Source organism: Ailuropoda melanoleuca, chromosome 2, assembly GCF_002007445.2.
Source record: "Ailuropoda melanoleuca isolate Jingjing chromosome 2, ASM200744v2, whole genome shotgun sequence".
NCBI lineage: Eukaryota > Metazoa > Chordata > Mammalia > Carnivora > Ursidae > Ailuropoda > Ailuropoda melanoleuca.
Window position 1 is genome coordinate 175,681,951 of NC_048219.1, and position 24,316 is coordinate 175,706,266.

Here is a 24,316-nt window from a genome sequence, read left to right on the forward strand (position 1 = left end):
GCTTATATAACTTTGAGCCAATACCAATATCAACTTGGTTATATAATGAGCGTGCCTTTATTCATATTAATACTATTACCGCAAAAATGCAGAGTCAATTTTTTAAAATCACGTCATAGAATTTTAGGGTTGTAAGAGACTACAGAGATGAAATTCTGTGACATTTCAGCCATTGAGAGGCAAACTTAATTCAAAAAAATAGCTCACGGCAAAATATGTGTAAGTGACCTTTTTATGAATTTTTTAAGAGCCAAATAGAATGAATTTAATCACCATCACGAAACAACCATTTGGAATCAGTGGGCGGTTAACTAAACATTGTAATATAGCTACGTGAAGGAGGGAAGAAGAGCGCATTTACTTAAAACTTAAGAACATGAAGGCATTTTACCATACCCGGCTGACAACTTCGTAGTGTTGTATAGTTCAAAGAACACTGAACTTGGAATCCGAAGATGTCGCTGGGAGCAAGCCCCTTCTCTATTATTTATCAGGTCTATAACTTACCATCTCTAAATCTCACCTTCTTTAACTCCAAAATGGGGAAGATGATTCAGCCCTTTGCTGATGTCACAATATGATTCTAAAAATCAAAGTACATGCAGAAGACATCTGTACACTGATATGTGCAGTATAAATATGAGAAAAAAATAAAAATTTCAGTGAACACAGATGGTGGAAACTTCAGACTCTGCCTTCTGTAACATATTCTTCAAGGTTTTTTTTTTCCTTGGGATATTTACTTATTAGTTATTCTGAAGCGTCAGCAGCCTTTCTGAAACCTCACAGTACTCACACAGCACACTGCCACGGACGGCCGTAGATTCAACAAGAGCCTTTTGATGATGATGATCTTTAAAGGTTTCCCGTGTATACAGGTACTTTACTTTGCTCACTATAGTTGATAGAATCAAGCTACAGGCTGCGCATGTGATAGCTGGTTTGAGTCAAAGTTGGAAATCACTCAATCAAGAAACCACTCACTCTGTCTAGAAAACAAATGGATTAGAGAAGAAAAACCAAGATGACTCAGACCCAATTCTGAAAGTGTTTTTAATGGGGCATTGATTCAGCCTCTACTGAATATTTACTAAAAATAAAAAATAATATTGGCAACACTCTTTGTGGAGTCTCTTCCAGGCAGCTGTGACATCTAAGGAACACTTGGAACACTGCATATAAAAATTCTATAAATAATAGCATCATTCTTGTCTATGATTATTTTTCTCTTTCTAAAAGGCCTTGCATAAAATGAGCTATTTTTCAGGAATGTCAGAAAGCTCTAGAAATTAATAAATCGGGCACCACTACTCATTAATCTATTACTGCAATTTTCAGTTAGTATGAAAGTTCAGAATCATTTTTCCCCATAGGAAATATGCTTTATGTGCTGGTTAGACTCTCAGACTGGCCCAAAACTTGACAGCAAACTCAATGTGACACAAAATGGGACGAAGGTGCTCAGAAAGCTAACGTATCACTGACAGTGGACATTATACAGGAGACAGAACAAACCAGGAGCAAGAAGGTCACATTCCACTCCTGGAGGCCATGTTTGAGGAGGAATCTGTCCAGAAAAGACCAGTGAATCATACAGAAACCACAAGTTACCTCTCTTTCCCTTCACAGCCAAGAGTCCAAAAGGAATATTCTACATTCATTGACTAAGCAGCTATTCATAGAAAATTTATTATATACTGTTTGATAATACAAAAGGAGATAAGCAGTTTGGAGATAGTACACATTACAGTATACATCTAGGACCACAATCATTCGGTTTTAGGGAATGTAAATGCCCAGTATTCCAAGGAAATGTCAAACTGCTTTCTGAAGTTATCTAATCAATTTATTATCCCATTGGCAGCATATAAATTTTCACACTGTTTTCTATCCTTTCTAATACTTGATATAGTCAGATTTCTTGATTTTTGTCAGTCTAATGGGTATAAAATTATATCTGATTATGCTCTTAACTTGCATTTTCCTGGCTATTAAAGAGATTAAGCACCTTTTTTTTTTCATTTATTCCTCATTTTGTTTCAAGTCTGTTCATGTTGTCTATTTTTCAATTAGGTTGCTTACTTTTCTTATTGATTTATAAGGATTTTAAAAGAAAAAAATACATATATTTTAGAAACTAATCCCTTGTTAGTTAATTGTGTTACAAATTTTGTCTCCAGTTTACTGCTTGTCTTTTTACTTTATTATGTATCTTTGGATGAATAGCAATTCTTAAATCCAGTGTAGTTACATTAATCAGTCTTTTCTCCTATGTTAGCACTTTTTATTGCTTGTTTTAGAAGTCTGTCCTTACTCAGAAGGCATAAGATAGTCTCCTAAATATATTTTTTTAAGTTTTAAATATTTTACATTTAGGCCCTTTTTCTACCCAGAATTGATTTCTGAGTATATGTTCCCCCCAAACTTTCCAGTCCATGCATTTTTAATTGTTCTGCAGTCCTCCCCAAACCAAAATTGCTCTGGTTCAGGTCGTAACTGGCCTTCATGTTATCAAATCCAATGGGTAATTTCCTCTGCTTTCTGATTTTGGTTTTTTTTTTTTCTTTTCCTGCGGCATTTAAGAGTCTCCAGAACCCTTTCTTCTTGAATTTCTGTCTTTCATTTCATCTTTCACTTCATGGCATTAGTCTTCCCCAGTTTTCCTTCTACCTCTTGATCTGATCTTTTCTGGCCTTCATAGCTTTCTCCATTTGCCTCCCAAAAGGAGGAATCACCCAGGGCTCCATCTTCAATCACTCTTCTCATCCACTTAGTCATCCTCCGTATTCTCCCCACACCCTTGTTTAATTAGACACATATATTCCAATGACTCGCACATCCATTAAATCCAGCTCAGGCCTCTATCCATATTTGCTAGGTCTCCTGACTTGACTGCCTACTGGACACTGCTGTTGGGGATATCCCAAAGCTATCTCAAGATAATCATTTTTAAAAGAAAACTTTTCTTCCATTCCCCTACCTTACAAAATCTGTTCCTCTTTACTTCATTCTCTAAGCTAGAAATTGATGCCACCCTCCACCCGGTTAACAAATCAAAAATAGAAAGCCATCCTACACTCTTGCCTCGCCATCACTCTCCTTCATCCCCCGCATCTAATCAATCACCTAGTTCTATCGATTCTTTCACCTACATATCTCTCATGGGTGCAGATCCCTCTGCTGCTGTCTTGTTCAAGGACCCATTCTTCTTCACTTGGATTTTTATAGTAGTCTTTCGAATAGTCTTTCTGGAGCCGGGCTGGTCCTCCAGAATCCATGATCTGCACTTGTCAGCATGATCTTTTTTAAAATGCAAATCTGATCATGATGCAAAAAGGAAAAAGCCTTATCCCCATATACATAATATTCCTATATTCCTCAACCCTCACACTGCTCCAGCCCACACTGCCAGGCACAGTACTCCACACAGAGATGGCCATCAATCCTCCTGCACTTACCATCATAGAAACTTCTGCCGAGCTGTCACAATTAGATTAAAGGGGATGCTCTGTTTACCACTCCTTACTTTGGCCGGTCTTGGCCCATCCAGCTGCCAACACAGTATGGATTCTCCTCTCAGTCCCTCTGCCTTTGTCTAAGTTACCACTTTATTAGCCCTTTACCTCTGATCTCTGAATCTCCCTCTCCACAATGAAAAGACTCTACAAAATCTAAATTCTTCACAAAATTCTCTATATTTCCTCACCTGAGCTAATATATGGCTCTCAGCTGAAGTCATACAACAACTGAATGAAATCATGCTGGTCCTTTTCTTACCCAACTCCTACTACAGGGTCTGCAGAAGGTTCACGTCATCCCTGCTCCTCACGACCACTTCCAGGCTGTGAATGTTGCATCTTCACATAAAGCACCTATTCCTTTGACGTCTGTGTCATTCTGATGTATGAACCTTATTCCTCATTGTGGCTTTATCTACAGATTTTCTGACGTTCTTCCCATTCACTGACAATTTTTATGTCTTCTACCTATGACGAGCCCTTTCATCATGATGGGTATCATCAATATTTACATAGACAACACAACCAAACCTTGGCTCCTCATTTCTTGATGTAATCCCTAGTAACCTCCTATTCAACTGCACTCCATATCCCACTCTATATATCCTCCCTCTGGGCAACATTTTCCTCTCACATTCTGAGTTCTATTTTACAATACCTGCCAAAACTATCTTCAGCCAGATTCATGCTTTGAGCTCCAGATGTGCATAAGTAACTTCTACTGGACACGTCTATTTGAATGTCTTCTAAACACCCTGAATTCAAAACTAAATTCACTATATGTATCTATTTTAAAAACTTCTTCTCTTCTTCCATTATACTATACCCCAGAAAAAGGTACAACTACCTACCCAGTTGCCAAAGGAGTTATTATTTCCTCCTACTTGCTTATTCTCCAAATTAAATCAATCATTGAGTCACAACCTCCTAAATATACCTCAAATGTCTTCCCTTCCTTTCATCCCCATACCACCATCCTAAATCAAACCATTGCACATCTTTGCCTGATACAGCAACAGCCTTCTGATGGGTTTCCCTTTCTCCATTCTTTCTTTAACATAGTTTCACATGATGTGAGAGCAAGAGTCATTTTCCAAAAATGCAAATCTGTTTATGTCTCCTATTAAAATCCCTTGGTTAACCTTAGCACTTCTGCCCTGATGTCAAATAAAGTGGGGGTGGGGGGAGTACGTGCTCCCAAATGCCTTTATTTTTCTGGATCAAACACCCAAAGGGAGGGGGGCACCTGGGTGGCTCAGTTGTTAAGCGTCTGCCTTCGGCCCAGGGCGTGATCCCGGGGTCCTGGGATTGAGCCCCGCATTAGGCTCCCTGTTCCCCTGGTCCTGCTTCTTCCTCTCCCACTCCCCCTGCTTGTGTTCCCTCTCTTGCTAGCTGTGTCTCTCTGTCAAATAAATAAATAAAATCTTTAAACACACATACACACACAAAAGGGATCTGGATATCTGTACAAAATTATCCTTTACTTTAGGCTAAAGTAGTAGTAACCCAGAAGAATTACAGAGTGTCTAGGGCAGGTGTAGAAATCCAGGAGCAGCCTTTCCACCCTATTTTACCACACTCCCCAGCATCCCCCTGGCCAGCCTCAAAAATTTTAGCCCTTTTGAACTTCATCTCCTCTTTCCCCTTAACAAGTATTTTTTTATGCCATTTTCTCCTCATTCTCAGGGTCATACCTCTTTTTGTGCAAGTTGTCAGTCACTTCCATTGACTTTCCTGCTAGATGGGGATGGAGATGAGATTCAGGGAAAGAAAACCTCACAGTGGTCAGCTCTCCTCAGTGGTAGGGTCTCCTTGAGTGGTACCTGCAAGATAATCAGAATTTTCATATTGTGGTAGAGTTTTATCATCATTCATTATGTTAAAACAACATAACATGTATCTGTCTCTTCTTATTGTCTTAGAATATGCCTGCCTCCTGAGAGAGGAACATAAAAGAAATATCTTTAAAAAATATAGCCATATTTTTATAGTTTATCATTACCTTTAGTATAATTATTAATGTCTATTTATTCTGTCTCATCTTTCCCCATCCTTCTACTGACACTTGATGCCTGTAGCAGACATTGGTTCCACTTCCATGTCTAGTCATCACTCACCATTTCTGTATGTACTAACACCATATCATAAGGTACCTATGACTGCCTGATTACTTTCTCCAGCCACAGGAATATGCTTGGCTAGTGTTCAGGGCAGGCCAGAAGTGTTTGGCATTACTATACTCAAGGGCAGCTCTCAACCAACTAGGAATGGGAATTGGTAGATAAATGCCCCAGTTTTCTTACCCTTTGAGTAGAACAATTTTGAAGAATATTGTACGTAGTCTTTCGGAGGTCCTCAGTAGGATTAGGCCCTAGTGATCCTCAGAGGTAATCTGGTCATTAACGTACCCTGTATTGGCTTTGCTACCTTCTCGGTCTCTCTTCCTCCCTCACCAACAAAAGCTTTTTCAAACAACCTCTTACATAAACTACTTGTATTCAAATCCTTCATCTCAAGGTCTGCTTTGAGAGAATCCAACCTCAGACAATTAGTACCAGAAAGAGACCTAAAAAGCAAACTTTGGGGACTGGATTTTGCATTTGGATCATTTGCCAGTGAGATGCCAATAAAGAACCCTGTTGCTGGTGACAAGTGAACTGGAGATAACCCCTAATATGCTGTGGCATCACTACCACAAGTAATTCTTAGATCTCATCATTGATGAACTGGGATTAGGTAGAGGTAGGAAGAAAAAATGCTGTTCTTAAAGACTGTGAAATAGGTTGGCTAGTGTTAATAGCCATAGAAGCTTTAAAAGAGGAAATGACACTCTCAGGTCAATCAAGTATCAACAGGGCTCAGGGCAAAAGCCAGAATGCCTTCATGGCACCATTTAAAAATATTTTATCTCCAATTTCCCAGAAACCACTTTAAATCAGACCCAAACTTGGATTGTGATGGTGAAAGAAAGAACTACAAATGTGGCTGAATTCGAAGGCTCCAAAAGTTTCCTATGCTGATGTCAGGGAAGGAATAAGATCCTAAGAAGTTAAATGTAGACATCTGAGTCAATACTCTAGAGAATTTTCAACTTCTAGATTTCTCTGGACAGGCAAAAGTGGCTCCCTCCACTTGCTTCATGAAGCCAGGTTCCCACTGCCTGAAATCCAAGAAAAACCATCCTCTGCTGTAAGGCAAATGACTTGTCCAAGAATGCTTGACCTCCTTAAGATCTATCCATGCCTCACCTCATTGCTTCTGGACCAACAATTAGAATCATACCTCAGCATCATCTAAGTAGGGAAGTACTGTCCCTACCATGGGAGAAAAGCAAGTATTCACCAAAAGAATGGGAGGACCTAACTAATGTTCTTACTAGAAGATGCCTTGGTATAGATAATGGGGGTGATAGATGTGAATTAAGGGCAGGAATAAAAGCCACAGGAATATAGTAGAGAGTTTATTTATATAGGAGACCTCTTCTCTGTCTCTATTTTAATATCCTGATAAGGATGCCCAGAGATGATATTAATATTATACTGAAGTATTGACTTATAGCTTAGAAACAATAATGGCCTATAGTACATGAAGTAGAGATGCAGAAACAGCCTTGATAAAGTACTAAGAAGGGGGTCAAAGGTTACAGAGATGTTCAAATGCTAAGATGAATTTACTACACAAGATGAGGAAAAGCCCTACTTTGAGGGTAGAGATTACTTAAAAAAAAAAAAAAAGATGAGAAAACCCAGTAGTTTTCTATGTTCTTCTTTGATGGCAGAATAGGGCAGAAGAAACTCTTCATTAAAACAAAAGTGAATAAGGAATGTGCTGGTGGGCAGGTTACCAGCATCATTGGAAAACACAGTGGTGGCTTTCCCTACAGCTCAGGGTTGATGGAAGGAGATGTTGCAACAGAACTCGGCCTCTGACTGTCAGAGGGGATGCTAGGATTCTGTATAGCAGAGGCCACATAGTGACAGTTACAGCAAATAGCAACAAGACCAAAATGGTAACTACACGGCTTGACCTATAGGTATTTTAGGTGACGCCTGATATATTATTGGCGTTCCTCGTGAAGATAAAGATGATTAGCCTATGGCTGTATAATTTGACCACCACCACAACAAAAAGATCAAGAACAGGCGAGAAAAAGGCTAATATCAATGACTGTAATAGAAAACCATAATCTCACCAAATTTCCATACTTGAGTCAGTTTTCAGATTCAGAGCCCCTTAAGTAAAACACAGGATGTTTGCCTTAAGGAAAGTCCCCAGAATGTCACAGTATATATACAATAGCTTTTTCCCCACTTTCTCATAGAGACCTAAGGCCATTTACCAAAGGCACATATGCTGGGAAAGAGAGAATAGTCAAATATTCTAAAAGCAACTGAATAGAAGATCTGAGATGACACTAGTATGAGGGGACCCAATATGCCATCATGGCCCCCTATTAAAGTAGAAGGAGACAGAGGTCAGGTGATAAATGGAGTCCTAATCAAAGACCATCTTACTATGAGTCCATTGATCCTTTGGTCATTTATTTGAATCTTATGTGTATAAATTTGTTGGATATATTTGGATACTGAAAGAACAACAGTTCATGGAGTTAGTGCCATTATTATAATAAAGACTGAGGGGGAATCCCTGAAACTATCTACCTCCCCGGGCCAAACTAGTAAATTAAAAGTACTTTTATGTTCTAGGTAGAATGACAAAGAATTGTTCCACCATCGGAGATTAAATAATGCTGGGTTCTCACTCATTCCCATTTAACTCTCTGGTATGATCCTGCAAAACCAGATGGATCGAGGCAGGTCTAAAGGTGAAAGACTGCAAATTCATAGAATATGTGTGTGTGTGTGTGTGTGTGTGTGTGTGTATGTGTGTGTGTGCGTGTGTGTGTGTGCGCGCGTGTGTATCTCTGCCCCAGTTCCTGGCATAAAGCTCCTAAAACCCTTATAATTTCCTAAGTGATAAGTGATAAGAGTACTAGGAGCACCTTTTGTTCTGAAATTTGGTATTTGACCATGACCATGGGAGCCACATGGAATTACCTGGATGATAGCAGTGTCTTTTGCTTCTATGAGGCAATGTTTGGTGGGCTCCTGGATGGGAGCTGGTCACCAGAAAGATCAAGATATGATTAAAAGCTTGGAATTTTCAGGCTTACTCCCCATTCTCCAGAGAGCAGAGAGAGGCAAGAAATGAAGTTCTTAATCCATCATGCCTACATAATGAAGCCTCCATAAAAATCCTTAAAGTATGGGATTCAAAGAGCTTTCAGGTTGGTAAACGTGTGGAGATGCTGGGAGAGTGGTGCACTCAGAGAGAACATGGAAGCCCCTCACCTCTTCCAGTATACGTTGTCCTATGCATCTCCTCCATCTAGATGTTCATCTCTAGTTTTTCTTTTCTTTTTTTTAAGATTTATTTATTTATTTGAGAGAAAGAGAGCATTAGCAGGAGGGTCAGAGGGAGAGGGAGAGAGAATCTCCAGCAGACTTCGTGTTGAGTGTGGAGCCTGACACAGGGGTTGATCTCATGACCCTGAGATCATAATCTCAGCCAAAACCAAGAGTCAAATGCTTAACTAATTGCACCACCCAGGCGCCCCCATCTCTAACTTTTATTGTATCCATCAAAAAAAGAAGGATCAAGAGAAGTTTGCTTTCACCTAGAGTAGACAATAGTACATATTTATAGTCTTGCTTTAACCCTCTTGCTCTCTATCATAATATAGTCCAAAAGAGCCTTGATAATCTTGACATTTTCACAAACATCACACTAACCTATTATTTTGATGGATCTGAAGAATCGAAGAATAAATGACATAAATATGTACCACTGATAAGATACATGTGCACTACAGGGTGACAGACAAACCCTAAAATGATTCAAGATCCTGCCATATTGGTGAGGTTTTTAGAAGTTCATTACCAGGAAGTTATTTTGGATATCTACTCAAAATTAAAGGGTAAGTTCACACATGTTGCTCCTTCTACTACTATATTTTAGATATAGCAAATGCTGTATTTGGAACTACTGCCCCTACACATTTATATGGTAATATGGAAGTGGGAATTGGGTCCTAAAAGCCCCAGATGATACAAGTTAACACAAAAAAAGTAGCTCATACCTACCCTTCTCCTTTGGCTCACAGATATGAGCCAATAAGGCAGTTCTTAAATCTGATAGGCCAGCTCAATATGTTGAGGCAAATTTACTGCTAATACACAACAGCCCAAGTCAGGGATCACCTTGAAAGACCATATAAACGCAACTGGAAAAGTACACCTGATCATCAACTTCGTGTGGAAAGAACAAAATTCTCAGACTACTTGGGGATGAAGGAAAGAAGTTCTGGGTAATCCCACCAGACAAATAATTTGGAACAAGTGTTGACCAGGTGATGGGAATCTAGAATAACTGGTAGAAGACACAAATGACATATTTCAAATTTGGCCTTGGGATTAACTGCAGCAGCAAGGACTACAGTTGTCCCAGTATCTCTTCCATTTTAAGTTTGGTTTTTGCTTTTTTTAACTGTGACCAACAAACTTGAAGGTCCATTGAGAGAGCATAGAGGACTCAATATGTGACACTGTACATGAACACATTTTATTTCAAACACCTGTGAGTCTGCATGAGAACACTCTCTGGCTATAGGAGCTTGTTCAACCTAAATTCTAGCCAACATAGAAATGTGGGGGAGTTAACATACTTAAGAACAGCCTTCAATCAATTACAGATAGAATTTGATGAGTAGGGGCACCTGGGTGGCTCAGTGGGTTAAATGTCTGCCTTCAGCTCAGGTCATGATCTCTGCATCCTGGGATAGAGCCCCTTGTAGGTCTCCCTGCTCATGGGGCATCTGCTTCACCCTCTTCCTCTGCCCCACCCCCATGCTTATGCTCTCCCTTCCTCTCTCTCTCTCTCAAATAAAATCTTAGCTTCCTCACCCCTCAGATATCACAATTCTAGAGGAATGTTCTATGCAGTCTTCCAGAGTTCCACATTAAGATTGAGCTCCAGTGTTCAAAGAGGTAACCTGGTCATTAATGCATTCTGCACTGAGTTTCTTACCTTCCCAATCTCTCTTGTCCACTCTCTTCTGATCATGTTCCAAATAAGCTACTTTCACTCAAACTTATGCCTCAGGATCTTTTACTAAGGAATCCTGCCAAAGAAAACGTGAACTTTATTTCAGACCCTAAGATATTTACTGCTCTGTTTCCTCTTCTGGTACATTGTCCCCAGCCTATGAACCTCTACCTCCCAGGTTCTCCCAGCTACGTTTTGTCTTTCTAGTTTTACATAAAGAGTACTCCCTTAGGAAGGGTGACTCTAATCCCAGAACAAATTAGATTCTAGAAATATACGCTCTCATAGTTTTCCATATGTCCCTTACCATAGTTACCAGACTTGTCTATTTCCCAATTAATTGTTAAGTGTGAAGAAGACAGGGATGATGGTTTTTTCTTAACAAATCCCAAATGTCTAGCACAGAGATAGTATATAGTAGGCACTCAATAAATATTTGTTGAATGAAGCCGCTTATAAAACTAAATTTATTACAATGGCTTCCCTCAATCTCAGTATAAGTCCTCTCTGATCTCATCTCCAGCTATTTCCCTAGATGCACCTTTCACTCCAGGAAATTAAACTACTTACAGTTCCCTACACATACTTAGTCATACCGCCAACTTGTGCCCATTGTTTCATCTGCTATTATAGCATGTCTTTCATCTCTACCTAGCTTATTTCTACCCATCCTACAAGTCTTAGGTAAAGTGTAACCATCTAAGGAAATCTCCCCCTAATACCCCAGTAATATCTATAGTTCTTTCTCTACTCCTAAAAAAACTTAAGCATAATTCTATTATAATTCTTCAATAAACTGTAATCATTTTAAACTTATTTTTCTCCTCCCAAACCCATAAATTGCCCAAGAAATTAATCTTTGAGTGTTTTATTTTTATATAGTGCCAAGCGCAGTACCTGGGAAAAAAGTAAATGCTCAACAAATATTTTCTAGCTGAAGATGAACATGAAGTATCATTAAGAACTAGGGATATTTAGCCTAGAAAGAAGTCTTAAGGAAAGCAGGACATCTGTTCCCAAGTGCATAAGGGCTATCTAAAGAAAGAAGTTAGCATCACAACTGAGGGGCTTTTCTCAGTGTTTTATAGCTAATTGCTTTCTGAGTTTGCAGAATAAATACTGGCAATGTTAAAAAAAAAAAAAAGCTTCTTGGTTGCAACAACTGCTGATGTGTATAGTTCCTTGTGAACAATTACTAAATACTGCTGTTGGTGGTTGTTAACAGTTTGATGTGTATCTGTACTTGTTAACAGCAAAAGGCTTGGAATCTGCCTGGGTTCAAATACCAAGTCAGCCTCTTATTGGTGGTATGACCTTGGGCAATTCAGTGCCTCAGTTTTCAGATCTGTAAAATGGGGATAATAAAAGTACCTACTTCCCAGGGTGGCTGTGAGGGTTAAATGTGAATGATCATATGTGAAACACTCAAAATAATACATGCTATGTAGATGTTTGCCATAGTAAAAATAATTATTTTTATTAAATCTACTAGCCCAAGGCAGGCCAACGAGTGTTAAGTGTTAGAAAGCACATTTTGATTCCATCTAAAAATGATTTAAGTTTTCCAACAGTACGATTAACTGTCTTGCAATAGTAAACATCATACCACTAGAAATTAAACCATCCAGCCAAACTGCAGCTACCTATTCTGGAATGCAGGAGAGATTATTCTTTAATACTAAGATATTCTGATTCCATGGATTCCTCAGCACCACATTATGACACCAAATGCCAATTTGTACATAAAGTCTTTATTAGGAACTTCAAATCCCTTATGTTCTTAAACTTTCTTCCCCCTTGCAAAGGTAGAAAACTAAATATTGATCCAAGGAGGCAAAAAAGTACATCATCATTAACTCTTTCTGAAGTATCTCTTCCAGCTAGATAATAGCCATAACTAATCAGCTGAAAATGATACCACTGAAGTCCGGCTAGAACCATAAGGATTAGAATGTAAGTACCAACTTTCTCCCTGCCAACATTATTCTTTAGCTGACACCTTTCTTGGGTTTCATGGTCTCAATAACACATATGAGAGGATCATAATATTGCTACTCAGTTTACCACATTCATAGGTAGGGGGATCCTGGAGAAAAAGCAGCTTGAAAAACATGAAAAAGCATAAGAAAAGTTCTAAATTCTCATTTACTTTGCAAGAACCTGCATGCCCCCAAAAGAAAAATTAAACAACAATTCACAAAGGCCTGCTGTGAGGTGTGGTCTAGAAACAAGCACTATTTTCCCCCCAATTCTCCATATTATCTAGTACCCCCTGGCCCACTCCCCAGAATATGTATCTAACCACGGACACATAGGAACTGTATATAAAACAGACTTCTATTTTTTTCCTGCCAAAGCCATTATAGGAGATTGTGTTCCTTGTTTCATTTTTGTTCCTTCTAGCAGTATTTTGGGTTGTATAAATCCAAAATTTAGAAAAAGAAATTGATACAGAAATTGAATTGAATCACTCAAGCAGAAGGGTCACATTGAAAGTTCTCTAATGACATTAGTGCAAGAACTGGAACTCAACAATGATGTTTCTAAAAAAATTTGTAGGTCTTCTTGCATTTTTCTTGACAATTCTTTAAATGCAAACCATATAGAAAACTAAAACCTCAATTAGCACAGAATTGTTCTCTCCTGAAAGCATGGAGGCAAGTTGTAGTTCTAAAAGGACAACTTTATTAAGTTAATTGTACATTTTTTAAAATTGTCACCATATTCTTCTCCCTTCTAATTAAAATTTGCTCCTTAGAAAACACTATTTGGAGTTTTCTTTTGGAATTCTTAAGTGACATTATTTATAAGGTGGCTTTACTATAATAGCCCATTTCTGGTCTTACAGTCTGTCCATTGTAGCATTCTTGTCATTTGTGTGTGTATCAAAGGCTGAATATGCCCTTCTAAAAGGTAAACCAACTGACCCAGAGCAATTACACATGAAAACTCTAAAACTCTCTTTGCCAGGTAGACTTTTCAATTGCTTTCTCTCTTTTCTATGAAGAATGAAAGGAAAGAAAGACGGAAGGAAGAAGGAAAGGAAGGAGGGGAGGAAGGAATGGAAAGAAAGGAAGGATACTATTTGCTATTTGTAGCTAAGTAAACAAAGGATAAAATAATCATAGTTGACAGAAATGTCCTTCATATTAAGTTATTAAAATACTATACATTAGTTCAATGACCATACAAGTATCATTTTCCTAGTTCAAATCTTTTGAGTTTATTTTATAATCTTGAGAAAATATCTTCCTCTCAACCCTTTCTCAAACCCTTCACTTTCTATACCATATAAAAATAAAAGAGTAATGGAAGTCTTCGCTTATGGACTGTTTTGAGAATTCCAAATTAAGGCCACTAGTAGACAAGTTCTCAAACTTTAGTCTTTGCACCAAGAACGTTTGCCCTGGTGAGGCCCACCATCTGGGGCATGTATGTCAGTTTCTTTCTGGCTCATTGTCCTAATTAACCATTATCTCTTGAATTCCATTAAATATTCCAGAGAAACAGGTATGGGAGGATTGGCCTGTCTCAGATAGCAATCCACAGTTCAATGTTGTGTGTGCGTGTGTGTGTGTGTGTGTGTGTGTGTGTGTGTGTTTAAACAATGTAGCATCTGCAAGAAATTTTGATATCTGAATAAGAATTCAAAGAATCCCAGTAGTTTGGGGTCAGTGTCTACATTATGAAGACAGTATTTACACTAATCCTATCTCCCCAAAAAACCTCAAAAATCAAGAACTTGCCCTATTTCTGAGTTAGTTATCTGATGTGTCTATTACACTGGGCTAAATTGGGATTCCTTTCTCCACAATCTGTTCTCATATAGAGGACAGAACTCTTTCTTTCATCTCTTCATTTCCCTTGTATGTCTTATGTGGTAGACGGTTAATGGTCTCAAATCTCCCTATCCTAATAAGTATACCTCTTTGTTATATGCCTTTACTGCTTTTCCCATGCAGAGGTGGAGTTTCTCTTCCTACTCCTTTGAATATGGGCTTGCCTGTGACTTACTTTCATAGAGGATGCCAGAAGTGATATGCGAATTTAAGTGTTTAGATCTCAAGAGACCTGCAGCTTCTGCCTTTGCCCTCTTGGAATATTGCCCTAAAACTTCCAGGTAAGGAAGCCAACCTAGTCTACTAAAGAAACAGAGATTCCAGCTGAACCTTTAGCAGAATGCAGCCCTGTGAATGACCCAAGGCATCTTTTTCCCACCTTCTAAAGTTCATGGTGTGTTCAAGGAGGAAGGGGTGAAGTATTTAGTGATGATTTTGTGACTTGTTTATTCTGTCTACCTAGAAACTGCCTCAGAACAAAAAAGGCAAGGATTTTGTAAGCATTTAAGTGCTGTTTTGTTATAGTTGACTCAAAAAAGGAAGATAACAAAGTGGTCTAGTGGTTTCTACATGTATTTGAATGTCAGCAACTCCAAGTTGTAATCTCATCCAACTGTCTTTCTGGCTGACTCTGATTACTTACGAAAAATTACCTAACTTCTGTCTCATTTTTCCTACCTATAAAATGGAAGAAATTGTTCTTACTGCACAGAAAGAATTGTTGTTGTTTTTTTTTTTTTAGATTTTTTTTTTTTATTTATTTATTCGACAGAGATAGAGACAGCCAGCAAGAGAGGGAACACAAGCAGGGGGAGTGGGAGAGGAAGAAGCAGGCTCACAGCGGAGGAGCCTGATGTGGGGCTCGATCCCATAACGCCGGGATCACGCCCTGAGCCGAAGGCAGACGCTTAACCGCTCTGCCACCCAGGCGCCCCAGAAAGAATTGTTTTGAAAGTAATTTATAGAAATATATAAAAGCTTATTTATAAATACCCTGGAAGTACATACTCAATGATGATTCTCAGTACACACACGGACATGCACACATACATTTCTTTGATCCTCACATTTCTTTTAATTTGTTAAATATCTTAGGAAAAAAATTAAGATGGGAGCAGTGAGGTTTATGATTTTTCCCCCCATTTTATAGCACCTCACTCCCAGTTCAGCAGCATGGAGAATCTTTCATTTGTTGTTAGCTCCTGTGCTGGGCAGTGATTCAAATTCCCGAGGTTAGTGGCAGCATCTCAGAGAGATTCTCAGATTTTTCAAAGCTCCATTTTCTTTTAATTAGCTCCCTCTCTGCCTCAGGCAACAAGCTCAGGGAATCAATAGGTTAGACTGAGTACAGACTTTGTAGGTATCAGGAGCTACGGTGTGTTGGGACTTGTCAGACCCCGGATTCAGGTTTCAGGAGGTAAGCATCCCTGCTCCAAGAACACTGAGAAAGAGACTTCAAACAGAAGCAGTTTGAAATCACTGCCTGCCCATGATTCCCGGGCAGGGACTGCCATTACTTTCAACCACACTTGGCCTTGTACAAGTCACCCAAGCTCCGGGGCTTGCCCTAGAGGCCTGCAGACCTAGGCTGACACTGGCCAAGAGTTAATGTCACACTTGAAAGAAGCTGAAAGCATGAATTCAACTGAGGTTTCCAACACCGCACACTCTCTGTTCCCCCAGTCTTATCTCTCCTGTCATAAGGCTTTCTCCATACCCAGAAGATATTTTGAGTAACACTGGCTATATTCTTACTCTGTTTAAATTCTTAATTTACAGAATGACTATTCGTCACATATTATAAACATGAGCTGCACAGAGGCGGACAACAGCTTTGCTAAGTGAGGCACAGTGGATTTGTTTCTAGGGTTCAAACCTCGATTGAACAGTTCCTGTTGCTTTAGGTGTTGCAATAATTGTTCTGGCACAAACTATACAAAGTCAAGGGCAAAACATTTGGGATTCTTTGTCAGCATTCATTATTTATGCTGGAAATGGAACTCCAAAATTCCTTTCAAAAAAAAAAAATCAGATTAAGTGACATGAAAAAAATAAAAAAGACAAAGCCTTAGTAATAAATCAGTCAGTAGCCAGTATTAAGTGACAGTAAATACCATTAGGACTTGTTCTGTTTGAAACTGTAAGCAGTATGATCCTGAGTGTTTGTCTAAAAGAATCACAAGGTATCTGAAAAGTCGAGAAACAGGTTAACTCATTTGTAAATTGTATGTTAGTTACATTTAAAAAATGCTCAAAATATTTAAGGGTGCAATTCCTCTAAATTTCAAGCAATAGTTTAATTTTTAATCTGGAAAATTACAATGAATATACACCCGAATGTCCAAAATGTCTGGAAATACAGGGAAAGTACTGTACTTACTGGTTTGTTTCTGTTTGCTTTTTTCTTTTTGTATTCCTTTTAGATTAACACTTGAACTCACTGCTTTAAATTTCAAAACACTTCACTTGAAAATGTGTCTGGAGGTTGAATAAAAACATACTGAATCTACTATTTGAAAATGTGACCAACATACTGTGTAACAATGAACTTTTTCAGATTCCCTGTATAATGATAAAAGATCCAGTGTTGCTCATGCCAAAAAAAACAAAAGAAAGGGCTTAACTAGAATCAATTGATTAAGAAAGCTGGAGAAAGCTGAGTGTGTGGAGAGATAAGCAGGTGAGACTGTAAGAGATAAAGGAGAATCAAGACAGTTAAAAGTTACCATATGGAGGGATGCCTGGCTGGTTTAGTCAGTAGAGCACAGGATTCTTGATCTCAGGGTTGTGAGTTCAAGTCCCACATTGGGTGTAGAGGTTACTTAGAAATAAAATCTTAAAAAAAAAAAAAAAAGGTACTGTATGGAGCCCGAGAGATAAATCTGGGGACAGGGATTCTGTTCATTCTATTTTTTTTTGTGGGGGGGATTCTGTTCATTCTGTGGGTTTATTCGGCCAGAGCATTTTATCATGACTTACCAGGTCTGAGACAAACATCCCTCAAGGCTAACCACCTCCCTTTGCTTTAAATTCTTGCTCTTGGGGAAACCTTCAGGATTGCTAATTCCTGCCTTTCAGATTCCTCAAGCCTGGGAAAGGGAGTACTTTGGTTCCAATTTGGGCTTGAGGCACAAAAAGGATTTATGTCTCTCAGCCCTTGCTCTGGTTTCAACTTTCCTTCCTAAGATGTGTGAGAGCAAAGTAAGCACAGTTGATATTTGGAATTTTAAAGCAGAGCCCCATTAATTGCAGTGCAGAGATCAAAATATTAAACATGTAAATCCTCCACTGCCTTTCTTCCCCTCAGCCATACACATTAGAAAGCGAGCTGGCAATGCCCACACTTAGTCTTGGATATAAGGAAAGTTAGCTACACCAAGTCAAAGGGCTCTCTGACCCTTCCTAGCCACCAGCTGTTCGGTGGAGAATTAGCATATAAAACCCATGACAGGTCTGACCCTGAGGTCTCTGCAATGGCGGAGAAATGGGAGCCAGGCATCTGCTGGACAGGGGTCTGTAATCTCTACCTCCTGATAGCAAAAATGAAGGAGTGGTCAGCTATAATCATATCCTCCAACCCTTCACTTTCGAACTATTGTTACTTTCTTCACATTAATCCAACATATCCCTTGATGTTTATTTCCCCCAATACATGGCATAAATATTCAAAGCAATAAGGTATACCTGCCCAGATGATAAGCACTTGCTAAAATCATTTTATCCTATAATATGTGGAGAGCAAATCAAGCGGACCTATCAATGTAAGTGACCAATTAATTACAATTCATTATAACTGATACCAGACACCATTCTGTTGTGGATTTGGTTAATATCACTCTGCAGTACTCTCTGAGGGTACTAACAAACCAGGTTCTAGACCTGCAAAATTGATGATTAGATCCTGTAATCTCATGAATTCACATCTAGGAATACTTTTTTTTTCTTTTGATGTCTGATGTCTGGATATGCTTGTTCAGACGTCATCTATACAATGTTATAGATCCATGGGCACTTTTAGCGTAAGATTGGGACCAAAGCCCAAAAAGGACAAAAGCATCACTGAAATTCCATGTGTTTCCAAAGAAATAAAAAGAAATTAAACATGTTAAAGAAACAAATGCTGTTTGAGGGAGACCTTGCTTTAACATCTGGGGCCTCATAGTTTTTTCTGGTCACATTTCTATCTTATTTATTTCATTTCCCTTTAAATTAGTAGGTGAATTTGACAGTCCTGGAAAGAGAGGCTCTAATAGCAGTGTCAAGGGCCAAGGACTGAACAAGATTCCTACATCACCCCTGTGTCTCAACAGGGCTGTACCAAATGTCTAATTTTAGTATTGGCTCAACACCAAACACCTGGAAATAGCATTCAGCCAGAGATGAGCACAAAGCTAAACAGTGGGTGAGCCAGTGCATCTGTCTCCTCTTATTTTCCCCTTCTCAGCTATTAGGTAAATAAGGTAGTTATTAGGTAAATAAGGTAGTTATTAAATGATGACTTATGCAAAGCCTACAATTTTAGTTTTCACATTTCATCTTACCAGCCTCTTAATATTTATAAGCTCCTCAGCAAGCAACATTTTGGTAATATCTGTTATGAAACCCAGTTTGACTTCTTACTCAATACTATCTCTGAGGATGAACTTCCACGCATTTTCTCCTCAGACCAGAAGGTATCCATGAAACATGTCAGGTGTCACATTTGTTGAAATGGAAAATTCAAAACTGATGAGTTTTCAATTGCTGGTTTCCTCATGAGCATGTTCCTAGGCCCCTCCACACATGTCCATGTCAGAGCACTCAGGACTCCTGACTCCAATTCTTCACCCACAGAAACCACATTTCCTCTCATTCCTTCTCACTTCACCAATCCACAAACCCCCTAACTACCCCTGAAATATGGAGATATTTCCCGACATCTCCACAAATATAACAGAAAGCTTTTGTGGTCTCATGTAACCAAACTTATAACCATATGCACGCCTCGTGTGACCAAGAAAATCACTCATCTCTCTGGAGTGTCCAGTTCAGGATTCTTTGCAATAGACCACGGTACATGGAATTTGAAAACTAAATGCTGGTGCTAAGGATTTTAGGGGAAGCAGGCACATATATAAAAGCAATGAAAGCAATGCTAGATTTTCTTTAGTGCTTTATCTTTTCAAGTACATAGCTTGTTTACTCATTTTTAAAGACTATAAATTTTGCTTGCTCTCTGGAGGGAGCATGTGGCTATTTCCCTTTGGTCTCAGAAGAGTTCTGCATAAACATGATTAAAACAAAATTTAGTAATGTAATTATGAGTTCATAAACCATATACATTCTTAATAAATCCCACATAAATACACGAAGTACAATAAGCAGTTTTATGTTTGATTATTATTAATAATAATCCTGCAGCTTTAAAGTACTTTTGCAAACTGTGTGAATACCTCCTATGCACCTCCTCGGTCTCACCTGTCCTACTCCAGACACCAAACTGGCCACGTGGTCTGTGAAGGATCTGGTCAGAGTTCCACAGGTCTATCTAGACAGCACTTTGCCTCAGAACCCCATCTCTTGCTTCCCACTCAGGGCTTTTCTGTTGAAGCCTCAAGTTGGGGACGGGGAAGGGAACTACTGTTTACTCACACGTGTACAACCTGGAGTAGGGGGGAGTGATACCCTGTGTTAGCTTCCTGGAGCTGCCATAACAAAATACCATAGACTGGGTGCCTTAAACCATGAAAATGTAATTTCTCACAGTTCTGGAGGCTGGAGGTCTGAGATCAAGGTATGGGCAGATCTGGTTTCTTCTGAGGCCTCTCTTCCTGGCTTGAAGAGAGCTGCCTTCTCGCTGTGTTCTCACATGGTCTTTCCTCTGTGCACACTCACCCCTGGTGTATCTCTGTCCAAATTCCATCTTCTTATGAGCACACAAGTCAGACTACATTAGAGCCCACCCTAAGGGCCTCACTGTAACTTAATCACCTTTTTAAAGGCCCTATCTCCTGAGTCGCATTTCATGTGAAGGTTCTCAAATAGTACTTGGCGACCAAGCAAGCAGGCACTTCTAGCAGTGGCCCACTAGCAACTCATCTTTGTGTTGACTCTACCTCCTCTTTGGCCTGGGTTTCCCTGTCCCTCAGTCCTTCCAGTTTCCAGAATTCCAAATTCCAAAACGTTTGGACTCAGGCTCTGCTTCCTGGAGAGCCTAGGCTAAGACACATAACAACAACCATGCGAATTATGCCTTCCTATTATTGTTTCACAAATAAAGAAACAGGAGAGTCAGAGAAGATAAATGACTTGCCAAGGGTCACACAGATAGTAAGCGACAAAGTCAGAACTTTGATTTAAATCTTTTGCTACTCAATCCTGCATTATTTCTCAGGCATCCTAATATCTCCTGGCAATATCTATGCATAATCAGATAAGATTCAAGCCATTTTCCCTACCAATTTTTAAATGGACTAGAGATAAGAGTACATAATCCATCTCCTGATTTGTTAAATGCTATCCTTTACCTCTTTCCCCAAACCTAGAGTTTGATATATCTTTCTCAAATCTTACCTATATCTGAAATTATTCTTTTCTTCAATTGAAATTATATAAATTACAATCTTTATTGGTACTATCACAAACTATATTTTTCCAAGCAAACCACATCTCACAGTCAAATTAGGGAGGCTTTTATATCTTAATCAAAGCTTAACAGTTTAATCGTTCATTAAACATGAGAGTAATTTAGTGTCCTACTATGCAATCATTATTGTTTCCTGAAAATCTGATGTGATGAGGTAAAATAATGCATACTGAAATATTGCCTGTGGACGGTTATTTATTATTTCTTCTAGCTAAAAACATTCATAACTGAAATTTATTGGTCCTTACTCCCTTCATTATAAATATTTTATGTTCTGCCTCAGGGATCCATGTCTTAGCATTTAAATGTCTCAATCTTGTGTCAGTAACAGGAAGAACAAGTTCACTGGGTGGAATTTTTGCCCTTTACTTCAGAATGTTACAATAATAATAGGCTATAAATATGTTATAATTATGCCTTTGATCACCGCTGTAGTTTTCTAGTCTGAATGAATTAAATTCAAAACTAAAGCTGGGCTGCTCGACAAAAACGACAGTGGTTCTCTTAAGCTAAGATTTTACCGAAAGCCATATTAATATAATGAAAATATTTAGAGTGGAAGGATAGGAAACCATTTTTCCTATTCTACCCGAGTATGAATTGGCACCTATGCTTATCACTACCTTCACATATCAATAGGAGTTTGCATTTATTTAAAGCTTTATATTGTTAGGTGACCCGGATCACTACAACAACCTGTGAAGTACTGAGCAGTTTGAAAAAAAAAAATCTCCATTGTTCAAATGAGAAAACTGAGATTCAGGTAAGTAGATATGTATAATTTTTGTTTTTAATTTTTGAAATTTTAATCATGAGATACAGTAGAATTGCACAACAGTGTGAATCTTACTCCTATTTTCTGCAGAGGTGGGAGGTGAGGGTGGAGGAGGGCATATTTGAGACAAGAGGACATGAGCAGGTGACAAAACAGAAAATGACAGGTAATCCTGTTTGGGGGAATCAGAATGTGAGACAGAGGGAATGTCCTGCATCACTTAAATTCTCTCAGATCTATTTCCCTGTGTAAAGCTTGCAGAAAGATTACTGGTAGATTAACTGGGAGGGGGCTAGAATTGCTGGGGCTTTTCTGGAAGTCCCAGGCAGCTACGGGACCAAGAGTTGCCCTCACTCATATAAGGCTTGTTATGTCACATCTGTTAATAGATTTATCACATAACACTTGTTAATCAGAAGACCCTTCCAAGATCTTAATCTCACTCGTACTCTTCCAAATAAATTCTGGACATAAACTTTTGAGACCCGCCCAACACGTGGGAGCACACAGAAGGAAGAAAAACTGAATTTCATCTCAGTGATGATTGAAAAGAAAATTGTATCCTGGTGTTAAATTATCCAGACAGGAAATACATGAAGAAAGAACTACCCTCTCTTAGTATCTATAAACAGGTGACAGGGAAAATTCCTGAAGAAGTGTCATGTAATTTGAAGAAAGGTGATTTTTGACAGTTTGGACCCAGGGTTTCTTGGGCACTAAATATTTCTTCACAATTCTGTGAGTCTACATGTCCTCAAATATATTCCTTGAAACAATGGTTCCTCTAGATGTAAATAGGTTTACATGAAAAGAGTATGCTGTGATCACAGTGTCAAATGCTGATTCCCTGAAACACTCTGTTGACAAAGCAAGGTTGAGTTTCTTGCTTACTGTGGTAAGAAAAACAGCTACTTTGACAGTCTTAATGGCAACTCAAAGTAGGGAAGACAAAGTGGAGATATTTATGAGATTGGGGGATCTGGTTAAAGTGGGGGTCTGACTAGGATTGCAGAAGGTTCGTGATATAATAGGATTGGTTAACACAGCATGGATTTGGTTTCAAAGAGAATCTTGAAGAGCAAGCTCTCCTTTGATGCTATATTATCCTGAGAAAGGGTATTTGCTCTGATGAGGATAAATGGAGTATTTCGACAAATGGATTTTCTGGGAGTTCCTAATATGAACAACAAAGTTATTTGCAACTTAAGCTTACTGAACAAGTTCCCTAAAGAGTAAAACCATGTAATGAAAATGGTTATAGCACAGTCCTGTTAGAATACAGACAATAAACTTATAGGTGTAAGTGGTTTGGGTTCTCAACATAAATTTGGGAATCCTTGGGTTAAACAAAGTTAAGCAAATATATGTTTAGTGGTACTTTTCAGGTTCTTTATTATGTGAATGCACATGTAATTTTCAAGGAAGGAGTGGAGGATACACATTTGTATTTTATTCTGAAAACAAAACCTGCCAGGATGAATATCTCATGAAATATAGCTGCAGAAATAGTGACCAAGACTTTAGGGTAATCATTAAAAAAAAAAAGTAAATATAAAACCCAAATAGAGGAGTAACTATAATCTCAATTTGGCACGTCCCCACACACAGGCATGAATATCTTAAGCAACCAACACGTAGGCATCCAGAGCCGAAATCTGGTTCCTGAATTAAGCACAACCAGAATGCATCAGTGATTGAAATGAAGCTTTACAGCCCCAGTGGCTTGAAGAAGAAAGCGAAGCAGATGATACAAAAAACGGGAAACCTTCCAGTGGAGATATACTGCTTAGCTAATAAAATGAGTCACGGATCATTTTTGTGTCTTCAATTTACCCTACAGTATCAATTTTTGAATGGTTACATAGAGATAACCATCTTATTAGATGCTACTCTTCCAGGAGGTAAGAAACACTGTTTACTAAAAGTAAACAACAGTTAAAACAGCATTTTATCTTTGTGCACACATAATTTAAATGGCCACACAGAGCTTTGGTATTTTCTACTAGTCCACAGAAAAGCCTAGCTACGACCAATAACAGGACATCTACTTAGTCTGCAATTGGTAAGTACCACTACAAGATGACATTCTTCAACTGATAGTGAAAGGAGACAGTCACTCTGTTTTGACATGAGCATTTCCATGATTTGAAACAAACTAAGTGTGGGCCTTTGGAGAAACAGTAGAGGGAGTAAAGCAGATTTAAAATATCGGCTAAAAAATTTTAAATTGATTAAATATTAACTTAGGGGAAAAAAAAAAGATAGGCTTGATTTTTTATGCCAGGAAATACTGAGTCAATTCCAGGAGATATTAAGAGGATTCCAGGAGTTCACATAAATGTAATTCTAACTGTGCAATTGCAAATGAAGCCACAGAGGAAGAAAAAGTCCAGATATTCTACAGAAACCAATGTGGTTGCTGAGCACAGATTTTGAAGGGATATATATATATATA

At 38.6% G+C, this 24,316-nt stretch overlaps 1 long non-coding RNA gene across 1 annotated transcript in view; it reads left to right on the forward strand.

The window, feature by feature from the left end:
- Positions 1 to 23,740, forward strand: part of LOC117796494 — a 29,231-nt gene extending 5,491 nt beyond the window's left edge. The window contains exons 2-3 of the long non-coding RNA XR_004621049.1: positions 21,760 to 21,849; positions 23,470 to 23,740. This is a non-coding gene — a long non-coding RNA (uncharacterized LOC117796494). The remainder of the gene's footprint in view (positions 1 to 21,759; positions 21,850 to 23,469) is intronic.
- Positions 23,741 to 24,316: the final 576 nt, after the last annotated feature.